We start from the raw sequence: 8,839 nt of genomic DNA on the forward strand, positions 1-8,839 counted from the left end.
ATTCCTGTAATTCCAAAACACGTCTGAAAATCATGAAACTTGGCATGGTCTCATGACATGGACCCAACATATTGTGGTAATTTTCTGTCTGATTTTCGAAGGCGCACACATTAACAATCAACAAAGTCATTTTGGAACAAGTGCTGTCACGTTACAAATCGGAAACACAAGTATTATTGAAACCGTGGGAGTTCAACTTACCAATTACATGCGGCCACGCATCCCCTTTTTTTGTTGGCTAGGAGGTGCCGTGCGGGGTAGCTATTTGAGTACGGGAGGCGTTCTATCAGACCCCTGCACGTGCTTATCGGGAGGAGAGCCCTTTGACCGCTACCCGCCGCACACCTCCCTCCCAACGTCTCCATTAATGGCGCCTGAGCAACTGTTCTACGGCGTGGCTATATGTCTCACTGGACTGAGATTTAAGAGAGAAAAATGAAAAATCTGAAAATAAAGTTTTGCGCGGATCTTGATGTAAGATCCGACGGACCTATATGGCATCGACTGCGACTTATAGCTAGCATGATGAATATAAGGACGATGCTATTGGATAATAATTGTCTTACATATTTATAAACATAATTAAAAAAAGCCACATGCGGGAACGCCCGAAATACACAAGGGCAAAAGAAGAAGGAAGACAACGATCTGGCTCGCTGATCTCTACTTTCTTGACGCGTTGCTGCAGGCCGTGGGAACTAGTCTCCACGGCGAGCGATGACGAGCTCTTTCTTGTCGTCAAGATGCTGCTTGAGAGCATCCACGGATTCCTCCACCAGCCTTCTGCGCTCGATGCGCCGCATGGCATTCTCATCCATAAGTTTCTCGACGATGACGCCGGTCCTCTTCAACAAGGTAGTGGTCTGCTCCTACTACTCCGCACTTCCAACAATCTTCGTCCTCAGCAGGTCGCACTCGGCCTAGAGCTTCGCATTGCTCTCATTTAGTTACCGGATGACGTCGGGAGACTGTTCAAATGAGGCTTTCAGGTCATCCTGCAACCTCGCCCACCTAGAGATCTGATCCATCTGGCTAAGGACGAGGGCACACATGCGCCCGTAAGAGTCGTCGCCTACCCGCGAGACATTTTCCTGAGCTGCCGCGGCGCGGGAGGACATCTCTGCTGCATTCGCGGCGCTGCGGGACATCTCTTCTGCTTCTGCGGTGCAGCAGGACTAGTCTGCTGCATCGACGGCGCGGCAGGTCCTCCATGTTGCTTCGGCGGCATGGCGGGACCTCTCTGCTGCTATGGTCGTGCAGCGGGACATGTTGGCTGCTTTCGCAGCGAGTTGGGACATCTCTCGTGCTTCCGCTTCCAAGCTCGCCTCTCCCTGGTGGCAATCTCTCGACCCAGAACTCACGCTGGCCATGGCGGATGCAAGGGAACGATGATGAATGACTTGTTTGTTTTTGACTTTTTGTGGATGAGGAGTTGAGGAGGAATGTGCAGTCATCTTGGAGTAGTAGTATTTATAACCGCGTAGTAATACGCTCCTAAGTGGGAAACCGTTTAGCTTTTGATTGACGTGAACAGGTTTGCAATTCGGAATGTGATGGGACGCGGCCTCCCTGTTCTTCTAAAAAAATTGGGACGGGACGCATGCTCAAAATTTACTGACGGTTATAAGTGCGGCACTATTCCCGGAAGGCGTAACGTGGGCACGTACGCCTTCTAGGCCGCGTACGTGGCGTTTGCACCATAGGGTGCACCGCAATAGGCAATGTCAGCACACGTCTTGTTCCAACAACCATGCGCGCTCGTTATTACCATCGCGCACGCTTCTTTTAATTAGAATGGGTGTGCCCGTCTAGTGCACACACATTGATCTATCTAATTGTTTCGGTTTGTTGTGGCTAATCGCAAATAGTTCATCCATGTGAAGTGTATGCCATTAATCGCAGACACTTTTATCTGGCTTACCCGTTTATGTTCTGTTTCCTAATCGCAAACAGTTAATCGTTCTGAAGTGTATGCCCTCAATCACACGCACCTTGATCTGGCTGACCGTTTCTTTTGTGTTGCCTAATCACAAACAGTTCATCCGAGTGAACCGTATGCTCTATATCGCACACACCTTCATATGGCTGCCTGTTTCTCTTGTGTTGCCTAATCTCAAACAGTTCATTCGAGTGAACCATATGATGTACGTCGCACACGGCTTCATCTGGCTGGCCATTTCTTTTGTTCCTCCTCATCGAAAACGGTTAATTGAACTGAACCATATGCCCTGAATCACACACGCAACTAAAATCTGAACCATGTTTGATGCATCCTCCATCGTAAACGTTTTGCACATTTTTGATGGTTTTTTACACCACCGTTTGTGATTATGTCATCGCACACAGTTTCGTCGAAGGGTCTCTGATCGTAGTGTCACGTTAGCGGCATCCTGCAGTAGTGTCAACCCATACATGGATTAGTCTGCATGAAGTAGGGTTTACTTTAATAGTGCAAGTTAAGGTTTTCGTTTGCGTGACCAGCAGAGCAGAGGATAGCAAATTCGGAAGATGGAGTGGAAAAAGACCCACATGCAGCGACGTGGCAGATGGGGCAATAAAACAAGGGTATGGTTCGAAAAGAGGTAGCATACCGAGGGTCGGCGGGAAGTGGCTTCGCTCATGGTCGTCGTCCTCCGCACACACTACAACAACGAGCTTGGGGACGGAGGCCATCCCGCGCAGGCGCTAGGTCTGAGAGGACGGCCTTGTCGTCAGTGCATGACCTAGCTCGCCGACGATGAGTGCGTCAAAGCTGCACGTCCTTTTCTTCCCCGGCGGATCTGTGACCACCGGTGAGGAGGGATAGAGAGGCCGTCTTTTTTAGATCTGGAGAGAGGGTGATAGTGTGAGAAGCAAGTGGGCAACCCTGAGCAAGAAAGCATTGAAGCTCCAACCTATATATCTTTTTTATACTACTAGTACTAGAGGTGGAGTAGTGGTATACTGTTTATATTTTCTCTGCATACAGTACTAGTTAGCCGTGCTTCAAAACTGAATGGCACGCCATTAAAAAATAAAGGTCGATAACTAATGTGGCACCTCGGGCCAACGTGATCAGATCGCATTTTGCACGAGAAATTACACACCATGTTTCATTAACATGTGGTCCCGTTCCCACATGTCAGTGACACAACGGCGAGTCCTTTTGTACAATTTCCGAACGGACGTCTATGTAGGCCGGGGCGCCTCTTCGTGTATTGTGGCAACCGTCCATCGACTCTTCGCCTTTCACTCTCGATTTGGAACTGCTGTCGCACACTCTTCCTCCCACCTCCCTCCTCCATTTGCCTTCACCCTTCCTTCTGCCATTGTTCGATCGTCTTCTCCATGGAGGGAACAGGCCGGAAACGACCCCGTTATTCTTGCCTCGGTTTGAATGATGACGCGGTGGAGGAACTCATTGATCAATGCGACATCATCACCTCGGCTAGCATGACAGGTTCGTTCAAGACCATTCTCGACTCAACTAATAACGTCATTACAAGGAACCCAGGGGTCCAGGAGCGGTTTGATCTCCCCTATCTTCTTCACCATGACCCTGCTCACTGGCGCGGGGACGACGGAAGCCTTGCCTTGTGCAAGTTGATGCCTCTTGATAATGATATATTTGATGTTAAGATGCCATCGCTAGAGGGCAAGGCTTGGGCAGGCACAAATGAAGATTGGGTTGTTTATATTGGGTACAACTACAAGTGGGAACTTGTGAATGTGTACACTCGTCATCGGGTTCCACTTCCAAAAATCTCAGACTGCCCAGAGGTTGAGCACACGGATGATCTACGTGAGTTCAAATACGATCATGGTAACTATCGTCTATGAAAGATAGCAATTTGTCAAGGTCCCAACCGCTCTTGGGATTACACGAACTATGAAGTTGTTGCTATCTTCGACGAGCTTGTTGCCTTCCTTACTTCCACGCCTTGATGGATATTGCTGAAAAAATCAATTTCTGTACACGGATGAGTACTGTGATGTAATTCAATACGAGGGTCTTGTGTTTGTTGCCACCACTTGTGGCACTGTTTTTGCATGGAATCATCATGCTTTTGGTACGTTTGTCTTCCACCGTAATTATAATTGTTTCATCCACATGCATGCAGGTTAGCTAGTTTCCCTTTACTAATTAATTAACCTTCTTGTGTTTCCAAGGTCCTATGAACATTCCACCACATATACTTGAAATTTTTGTAACCAAGGGGGAGATGACGATGCTGATGATCACGAGCATGAGGACGAGCAGGGCCCATATACTCAGTGGCGCCTGGCAACTTATTCCCATGGATCACCTCTTCTTGTCTATATACAAGGCACTGTTGATGTTACTAAGGAAGCAGGTGTTGTCTCGCATGGTCGCACTCTCTAGACCTATTCCAACATCCGTTGCAGGGTATTCGGGATGGATACTAGTGTACTAGCGCCAACACCTTCTCCCTGGTTCAGTATTGAAAGTCTTGGAGGAAAATCGCTCTTCGTTGGACAAAACTATCCAATCATGGTGAAAGGGGTCCAACTGCTGTTGACACAATGTTACTACCATTTATGAGAAGCAACTGTATCTATACCTCGGTTATTGCTATGCTTCCCTACCATCGCACTATGGGTCCTGACATAGCCCGCTTCAGCCTGGATGATCAGTCCCGCGTTGGTCTCGAGACTGACAGTGGCTGGTGAGGGAGTCCTGGATTAGGGGGTCTCCAGACAGCCGGACTATATCCTTTGGCCGGACTGTTGGACCATGAAGATACAATATTGAAGACTTCATCTCGTGTCTGGATGGGACTTTACTTGGCGTGGAAGGCAAGCTAGGCAATACAGATATGTATATCTCCTCCTTTGTAACCGACCTTGTGTAACCCTAGCCCCCTCCGGTGTCTATATAAACCGAAGGGTTTTAGTCCGTAGGACAACAGACAATCATACGATAGGCTAGCTTCTAGGGTTTAGCCTCTCTGATCTCGTGGTAGATCTACTCTTGTAGTACTCATATCATCGAGAACAATCAAGCAGGACGTAGGGTTTTACCTCTATCAAGAGGGCCCGAACCTGGGTAAAACATCGTGTCCCATGCCTCGTGTTACCATCCACCTTAGACACACAGTTCGGGACCCCTACCCGAGATCCGCCGGTTTTGACACCGACATTGGTGCTTTCATTGAGAGTTCCACTTTGTCGTCACCATAAGGCTTGATGGCTCCTTCGATCATCACTAGCGATGCGGTCCAGGGTGAGGATTTCCTCCCCGGACAGATCTTCATATTCGGCGGCTTTGCACTGCGGGCCAATTTGCTTGGCCATCTGGAGCAGATTGAGAGCTACGCCCCTGGCCATCAGGTCAGATTTGGAAACTTGAACTACACGGCCGACATCCATGGAGACTTGATCTTCGGCGGATTCGAGCCCATGTCGGACGCGCCGTACAGTCTTGACGAGCATGACATAACTCTGCCGTCGGATATTATTTAGGAGATCGCATCCGCAACTACTCCATCCATCAATCCGGAGCAAGTCGTGCCATCCGAGAGCGGAGGGATGGACCCCGCCATGGAGGCCGCACTCTCAGTGGCGATAGAGCCGGATACTGACTTTACCCCTTACGAGAGCCGTGTCACCAAACCACTGGATTCATCCACGGCCACGGACTCCGAGCCGCTCATATCCGTGCCTGCCGAGTCTGACTGGGCGCCGATCATGGAGTTCACCTCCGCGGACATCTTTCAGCACTCACCCTTCAGGGATGTGCTAAATTCATTAAGGTCTCTCTCCCTGTCAGGAGAACCTTGGCTGAACTATGTCCGGCTAGAATGGGATGCGGGCGACGAGGAAATTCGCTGCCCTCCCACAACCCACTTAGTAGCCACTGTCGACGACTTAACCAACATGCTCGACTTCGGCTCCAAAGAATTCGACGGTATGGATGACGAAGCCGGAGACAAACAGGATCCACCACCCTCAGGGCACTGGACCGGCACCTCCTCATATGATATATACATGGTGGACACCCCCAAAGAAGCCAATGGCGACGAGAAAGCGGACGATGACCCCTCCAAAAAGCAACCCAAGCGCCAATGTCAGTGGCGCCGCTCTATGTCTCGCCACAGCAAGAGCAGTGATACCGGCACAGGAGATAATAACACTCTGGATAGCGCCGAAGAAAACAACAATCCCCTCTAGCACGGTGCAGAGCTAGAGGACGAACAAGCTAGCCCCCCAGAGTGGGCAGCAGATGGAGAACCGGAGGAGGAAAATTACATGCCTCTCTCCGAAGACGAGGTGAGCCTCGGCGACGACGAGTTTATCGTGCCCGAGGACCCCATTGAGCAAGAGCGCTTCAAGCGCTGGCTTATGGCCATGGCAAGTAGCCTAAAGAAGAAACAGCAACAGCTTCAAGCTGATCAAGAATTGCTAGCAGATAGATGGACCGAAGTCCTCGCGGCCCAAGAGCATGAATTCGAGCGCCCGTCCAAGAGTTACCCAAACGCAGGTTGCTACCTCACCTCGAGGAGGAAGCATTGAAGCCTCATTCACTAGTGTACGATGCGGCTGACCGGCCACTACGCGGCCGAGCCAGAGAGGCGTTTCAGCCTAAAGTTCAGTCCGCACCCCATCGCCACTCAGTCAAAGATACTAAGGCCTCGGGCAACACAGAGGACCTGCGAGACATCTTGGACAGCAAGGCAAAAATCGCAAGGTTAATATACGGGACACGAACACGTGCGCCCACACGGGACGATGATCGTCGCGTCGGATACACAAATAGTAAATCCGGTCGGGCCGAATACAGCAGACAAGACTCATACGAACTACGTCGGTATATAGCCCGGCATAGAGGCGCCGCACACCCCCTATGCTTCACTGATGAATTTATGAATCATGAATTCCCGGAGGGTGTCAAACCCGTAAACATCGAATCATACGATGGCACAACAGATCCCGCTGTATGGATTGAGGATTTCCTCCTTGACATCCACATGGCCCGCGGTGACGATCTACATGCCATCAAGTACCTCCCACTAAAACTCAAAGGACCAGCTCGGCATTGGCTGAATAGCTTGCCAGCAGATTCCATCGGCAGTTGGGAGGATTTGGAAGATGCATTTCTTGACAACTTCCAGGGCACTTATGTGCGGCCACCGGATGTTGATGACTTGAGACACATAACCCAGCAGCCAGGGGAATCGGTCAGACAATTATGGACACGGTTCCTGACCAAGAAAAATCAAATTGTAGACTGTCCGGATGCAGAAGCCCTAGCAGCATTTAAGCATAACATCCGCGACGAGTGGCTCGCCCGCCACCTCGACCAGGAGAAGCCGAAAACTATGGTAGCCCTCACAACACTCATGACCCGCTTTTGCGCGGGCGAGGACAGCTGGATGGCTCGTAGCAACAACACATCAAGGAATCCGGATACCTCGGATACCGAAGACGTTAACGGTAGGCCGCGTCGTAATAGACCAAAGCGCCGCAATAACGGCAATAAATCTGAAGATACGACAGTCAACGCCGGGTTCAAAGGTTCTAGATCTGGTCAGCGCAAAAAGGCATTCAAAAGAAATACTCCGGCTCCGTCCAGTCTAGATCGCATACTGGATTGCTCGTGTCAAATCCACGGCACCCCCGACAAGCCAGCCAATCACACCAACAGAGTATGTTGGGTGTTCAAGCAGGCTGGCAAGTTAAATGCTGAAAACAAGCAGGCCGGATAGCGATCACGAGGAGGAGCCACGACCGCCGAACCCAGGAGGACAGATGGGGTTTCCTGTAACACCCCGGATGTAATTTACCTTATATGTACTCCAACTCTTGCCGTTTCCGGCACTAAGTTATTTTATTTCCTCGGGTTCGGGTTTTTGTCTCCGTGTGTTGTTGTCGTTGTCATGCTTCTCATATCATGTCATCATGTGCATTGCATTTGCATACGTGTTCGTCTCATGCATCCGAGCATTTTCCCCATTGTCCGTTTTGCATTCCGGCGCTCCTATCTCCTCCGGTGGTCCTTTCTACCTTCTTTCGTGTGTGTGGGGGTTAAACATTTCCGGATTGGACCGAGACTTCCAAGCGGCCTTGGTTTACTACTGGTAGACCGCCTATCAAGTTTCGTACCATTTGGACTTCGTTTGATGCTCCAACAGTTAACCGAGGGACCGAGAAGGCCTCGTGTGTGTTGCAGCCCAACACCCTTCCAATTTGGCCCAAAACCCACCAAAACCCTCTCCATCATCTAGAGCGTTCGATCACGATCGCGTGGCCGAAAACCGCACCTCTTTTGGACTCTCCTAGCTCCCTCTATGCCTATATAAAGACCCCCCCTCCTAACCCTAGATCAGCTCCACCTCGCCGCCGGACGCGTCCGATTCAGACCGGACGTTGTCCGCCCGCCGCCGCCGACCCACATCGCCGCCCCCTCCGCCGCCGGCCCGCCAGGCCCGCGTGGGGCCCTCCCCGGCCTGCGCGCCCGCCGCCGCTTGTCGCCCGCTTCGCCACGACGCCTCCCGCGCCCGGCCGCGCGCACCCGCCGCCGACGAGCTCCGCACCCCCGCCCCTGCTTCGCCGGCCGCCGCCTCTCGCCCGCCGCCCGAGATCCGCGCCACCGCGACCTGCCTCCTCCCCCGGCGCCGACCTCGCCTGCCCGCGCCGCCGCAACTCCCTCCGACTCCGGCCTCCTCCCCGAGCTCTCCGACAAGCCCTAGCTCTGGCCACCGCATGGGAACTCCGGCGAACCTCCTTCTCCGGCCATCCTTGGCTTCCATGCGCACCGGATCTGGATCGGGTCAAGACCTAGGGTTGACCCCGAGATATTTCTAAGTCATTCTTCTGCAGTATTTTTATGCCATGTTCA

This window comes from Triticum urartu, chromosome 5A (assembly GCF_056163025.1).
Source record: "Triticum urartu cultivar PI428250 chromosome 5A, HENAU_Tu73, whole genome shotgun sequence".
In the NCBI taxonomy this organism is placed as follows: Eukaryota; Viridiplantae; Streptophyta; class Magnoliopsida; order Poales; family Poaceae; genus Triticum; species Triticum urartu.